General features: G+C 48.3%; 1 protein-coding gene across 1 annotated transcript in view; it reads left to right on the top strand.

The window, feature by feature from the left end:
- Positions 1-320: 320 nt before the first annotated feature.
- Positions 321-6000, top strand: part of crtac1b (cartilage acidic protein 1b) — a 29447-nt gene continuing 23767 nt past the window's right edge. The window contains exon 1 of the mRNA XM_052079453.1: positions 321-838. The gene's annotated coding sequence lies outside the window, so the exon portion shown is untranslated. The remainder of the gene's footprint in view (positions 839-6000) is intronic.

Here is a 6000-nt window from a genome sequence, read left to right as displayed (position 1 = left end):
AATGCATTTTTTTGGTCGTTCTTTTGCAAAAGTGCGCTGCAACTTGGCAACAATTGTAAAACACCGCTCCCAGGGTGAAATATTTTGTGAACTACTGTTTCTTACAAATTTCCCTCACTTATTACATAATAAGGTTTAAAAATAAATCAGAAACCCATCCCTTTTTGTTCCCAGTGGAGCTCTTTGAAATTGCAAAAAAGCCAAAACAAAAACAACAACAAACATATGCTTACATTTTTATCTTTCAAAACAGAATTGGCTATGGAAAGGGTACAGAACCTGTGTGTTCCTAATTTTTGGGACCCATCCATGAAGACAGTTGCTCACGATTCTCTAAATTGACAAGAGTTTAATATGCATCTCTAATAACTAACCACAAACAAAAATAAAAAGAGCTACAGCCTAAAAAGAATTGTGTGTGATTGAACAGCTTAGGGTACATTATTAGTTAGGCTGTAAAACACGTCAAGTGTGACGTTGTATCCTCACGTGAGTGATATGTTTACTCTCTACGACGAACGTAAAGCACGAATTCAAGTGTAAGTGTAAATCGCAGTCAACACCTGAGGGCACGCCCATTGTATCATCTCCGCCTCTTCATTGGCTGCCTACTTAAATATTCACCGTGCTGTGCGCTGATTGGCTCCGACCGCCGCTCGAGACATTTCATAAAGCAAAACCATCAGAAGTTGAGTAAAAGGGACTGAAAAAGGTGGCGATAGAAAAAAAAAAGACTCGCGTGTGACAACAGCGGAATCTAAAGGAGAATAAACCGAGGACAGCGACTCTTGCTGAAGGCTTTTTATCGGAGTTCCCCCCACCCTCCTTTCCTTCCTCCGTGAGTATCTCATTCACTTGCCGCTCGCCTTTTACTGAATGCAGGATGCGTGGCCGAAATATGCAAAGTTGAACTTGGTGCAACAAGTCTACGTATTTAAATGCGGGTGCATCACTTTAAGAATTTGCCATCCTTTGATTATCCATTTTTGGATGGCTTCACTAAAGCAATGTTTAAAAAAAATGTATGTACAGTATATATATTTTATTTCAGAAATACAGTCTAAAACATGCACGCAAAATCGAAGGAAAGGCGTTCGGCAATTATCGCTATAGATTATTCACTTTCAATATCGGTATATATACACATATATAGTTTATATATAGTTGAACCTTTTTAAATAAAAAATTAAATAAACAAATAAAACGTAGCTTGAACGTTGATTTTATACTTAATTATTATATTTTCATTATTTTAGAAAGGCATGCAGGGTGGATGTCAAAAGCTTACTTATACAAGTGGTGTGAGTATGAACACATTCAAACAAAAATGATTTTGGTCGTAGTTCACTATCTAGTCCGTTTTTACCGAAAAAGTACACTTTTTTGTCTGTACATTTTCACATACTGTAGACAATAAGGTAATAATATTAAAAACACATGAATTCCCAAAAAGTCAAACTGATTTAAATTGTAACTTCTTCCAAAAATCCTACAACTTCCCAAAAATAAATTGTCTTAATCATAAACATTATGATTAAGACATAGGTTTTGCCCATCAATATTTGTGACAAAAGAAGAAAGTGCAGTCAATATAGTGTCACTGCTGGTTTGAAATTGCTGGAGGGCCACTGTGGTTCTTGATGGATAAATAACAGCTTAACTTTAATGGTGACTGTTGATTACTGTGAATGAAAGTTAAGTGTAATGCGCTAGGATTAGTCCAACCTTGTGTGTGTGTGTGTGTGTGTGTGTGTGTGTGTGTGTATGTGTGTGTGTGCGCGCTCTGCAGGGGGGGGGGGTGTCCTTCACAGCGACGAGATTCCTGTGAGCGTGTTTTGAAAGTGAACATCTTCACTGGCTCTTTGTCGCAGTGTTATCAGGATGAGAGCTGAGCATGAACGCTCCACGAGGCACATGCTGATGCTGCACGCCGCCGTAATGGCCTCTTAATGCCAGTATAAATAACCCAAAGTGAAAACATTTCTCGGGCCTGAGACGACACATTTCCCCCCCTAGGCTATTTCATGCTATTTGACCGTTTTACAAAAAAAAAAAATGTTTTCACACAATGGGAGGAAGATAACAGTTAAGTACGCATTAGATCCTGAAAAACAAATGAGCGCACATAACTGTCCAGGACTTTTTGCACCAAGTAAAAAGTCTCGCTGTAACTTTACTTTAAAAATTGAGATTTCATGTTGTGAATGCAGGCTGGGTGTCCTTGACCGGAAAAGGCATCACCCTACCATTTTATCAATGCAGTTCCCTGTGGTTTCACACTCTCATATGTCTTTGGATTTACTTTCCCTTGTTTGGGACATTGACTAAATTATGGGGCGGGTCACTTTTTAAGGATGCACTTACTGAGAAATACAACCTCTGTCGAACTTTAAAATGAAAGCCCAAAACTTTTCATCCATCTACAGCAGGGGTCTCCAATGTGGTGCCCGCGAGCACCAGGTAGCCCGTGAGGACCACACCAGTAGCCCGCCAGTGCTAGGATTGTGATTTGCTCGTAGAAATTATGATTTAAAAATGCAAACATGGGCCGTATTATAGATTCTATAGCTACCTATTTAGCTATCTAACTAGCTAGCTACAGTATATATCTAGCTAGCTAATGTTCTAATATTATTAAATGTAATTTGTACAAATGTTATTTCTGTCACGTCGCGTGTCCGCCAGCAGGTGGCGGGTTTTCTCCCCCGCCATCCGCGCACCTGTCCGTAATTTCGGGCTGATTACCCTCTTTTATTAAGAGACTCCGACAGTCATCTCGCTGCCGGAGAATTCCTCACCGTGCCATTGATCTCTCGTGCTAATTCCTCTATTTGTAGATTACTCGTTGCCTTCTTGCCTTGCGGCCTTTACTCTTGCCATTAGCGTTAGTCACTAAATTGAATACGTCGATATTGCCTAATCAGTAGTTCCTCGCACTTTGTTTTTCAGCGAGCGTTTTCAGTTGTTTCCTTATTTCTTCCCTGGTCCTTATTTGACCAGCGTTTTGTGTTTCCGTTTTTTCCCTGTCGGGCTCTTTCTGTTTTTGTCATTAAAGACACTCTTTGCTTTGAGAAAATCCTTTCGTTGTCTGTTTTCCGGGGATCCAATTCTTTATTTTCCTCGTTCTGCACGGAGCGATCATTATCGCTTCGGGCAGATCGTGACAGAATTCTCCGGCCACCATGGATCCCGCAGACATCGAAAGAATTTTGTCCGCTCTTTCCCGACAAGAGCAACAGATGAGTCAGCAGGGCCAAGCCATTAGGGAACTCCGTGGCGCGGTCTCCATGCTGGCTCATCGGTCCGATGATTTAGAACCTCGGTTGGTCCGGGTGGAAGAGCGGAGACCATCTCCCCCCGGGGTTCGTTCTATCATTCCCGAAGCGCCCCCCTCATATCCCATTATGACGAGGGAGCCATCGCTTCCACACCCCCCTCGCTACGGGGGCGAGCATGGGCAGTGTGGACACTTCCTCCACCAGTGCTCTCTCATTTTTGATCAACAGCCGTCTGCCTATGCTAATGACGCCGCCAAGGTGGCTTATGTCATGAGTCTGTTAACAGGTCCGGCAGCATCGTGGGCGATTGCGACAAGTGACGCCAAGCCGAATCTCCGTACTTCGTTCCCCGACTTCGTGGCTGCGTTCCGTCGGGTGTTCCATCATCCCGTGCGGGGCAGAGAGGCAGAGGGCCGGTTACTCGCCATCCACCAGGGAGAGCGATCGGTAGCGGACTACTCCATCGAGTTCCGGATCCTGGCCGCCCAGAGTGGATACGATGATCGGGCGCTGTGTGGTCTATTTCGCCGTGGACTAAACCCTCAACTCTAGGACGAGCTGGCGACCCGCGACCACAGCACCAACCTGGAGGAATTAATCGACCTCTCCCTCCTCATGGACAATCGCCTGAGGGAGCGAAGCCGGGAGCGTGGAGGTGATCGGTCCCAGTTCCGACGAACACCCACGGAGGAACAGGTGCAGCTGGGAGGCAGGGACGCTGGTGCGGAGGAAAGAAAGCGTCGTTTCAGCGACCGAGCGACGACTGACGGCGTTCCACCATCTCCTCACGCCGCAACCAGCCATCCGGGGTCGTCACCCCCTGCCCACCAGGAGTACTGTGAGTCACGACCGCGCGCGCCCCCCTTCGAGTCTAGGCGAGTCGACTCGCGGCCTGGACACCCCAACAGACTCGAACTCGAGGGGGAGATATTAACGGGGTCCCGGTCGTGGCGGGTTCGGGCTCTGGTTGACTCGGGGGCTGATGACTGTATAATGGACACCGATCTCGCTTCCGAGCTGGGTTGTTCCGTGGAGAAGCTGATAGATAGGAAGCGGGTTTGTGATCTTGATGGGCGTCTCCTGGCGGTAGTTACGCATAGGACGGAACCGTTGAAACTTCTACTGTCCGGCAACCATGTCGAACATCGTCGTTTTTACTTAATGCGGTCTCGCAACGCCCCGATCGTTCTCGGGTTACCCTGGCTCAAGACACACAATCCCGTGATTTCCTGGGCGCGCCCAGCGATAGACAGCTGGAGCCAGTACTGTTACCAGCACTGTCTGCAATCGGCCGTCGGGAGGCATGAACGTGTCACACCCCCCGAGGAGATCTGCCTTGACGGAGTGCCGGATTGCTATCGGGATCTAAAGGAGGTGTTCAGCGAGGATCGTGCCCACTCTTTGCCTCCACACCGCCCCTACGATTGTGCAATAGACCTGCAGGCGGGCGCTCCGTTGCCGACCTCGCGGCTGTATCAGGTGTCCCAACCCGAGCGCGAGGCATTGACGGAGTACATCAACAGCTCGCTCGCCGCAGGTCTTATTAGACCATCGCGTTCACCGTTAGGGGCGGGTTTTTTCTTCGTAGGGAAGAAAGACAAGACCCTGCGACCCTGCGTAGACTATCGGGGATTAAACGAGATAACAATTAAGAATAGATACCCGCTACCCTTGCTGGACTCCGCCTTCGCCCCATTACAGTCAGCCACCATTTTCTCCAAATTAGACTTGCGCAGCGCTTACCACTTGGTTCGCATCCGGGAGGGTGACGAGTGGAAGACGGCTTTTAAGACCCCTCTGGGTCATTTTGAATACTTGGTTATGCCTTTTGGGCTCACCAACGCCCCTGCCGTTTTCCAAAACCTAATCAATGATGTGCTAAGGGACATGATTAACATCTTTTGTTTCGTTTACCTTGACGATATTTTAATTTTTTCCCGGTCATTACACGAGCACCAGCAACACGTTAGGCTGGTGCTACAACGTCTACTGGAGAACCGGCTCTTCGTCAAGGCAGAAAAGTGTGAATTCCATGTCCCCGTCATCTCCTTCCTAGGGTTCATTATTGAACAGGGCAGGTTAAGGGCGGACCCCATTAAGACGCGTGCCGTCACTAACTGGCCGGTTCCAACCAATCGCAAGGAACTGCAGCGCTTTCTGGGGTTCGCCAACTTCTACCGACGCTTCATCCGCGGTTATAGTCAGAAGGCGCTCCCCTTAACCCGCCTTACGTCCATTAAAACCCCATTTAAGTGGGATCCGACCGCGGATGCGGCGTTCGCAAACCTGAAGGCGGCGTTCACCAGTCCCCCCGTACTACAGCACCCTGATCCTGATCTCCCCTTTATCGTGGAGGTGGACGCCTCGGATTCGGGGGTGGGGGCTGTGCTGTCCCAGCGCTCTCCGGTCGACCAGAAGTTGCACCCCTGCGCCTTCTTCTCCCGTCGACTCAGTGCCGCCGAGTCCAATTACGACGTGGGCAACCGTGAACTGTTGGCAGTTGTGACCGCCTTGCAGGAGTGGCGGCACTGGCTCGAGGGGGCAAAGGAACCCTTCACGGTCTACACAGATCATAAGAACCTCGCCTACCTTCGCTCCGCCAAAAGACTGAACGCCCGTCAGGCCCGGTGGGCCCTCTTCCTCACCAGGTTTGACTTCATCCTCACCTACTCTCCCGGGTCTAAGAACACCAAGCCCGACGCCCTCTCCCGTCTCCACGAGC

This window comes from Hippocampus zosterae, chromosome 11, assembly GCF_025434085.1.
Source record: "Hippocampus zosterae strain Florida chromosome 11, ASM2543408v3, whole genome shotgun sequence".
Lineage (NCBI taxonomy): Eukaryota > Metazoa > Chordata > Actinopteri > Syngnathiformes > Syngnathidae > Hippocampus > Hippocampus zosterae.
This window is presented reverse-complemented; position numbering and strand designations above follow the sequence as displayed.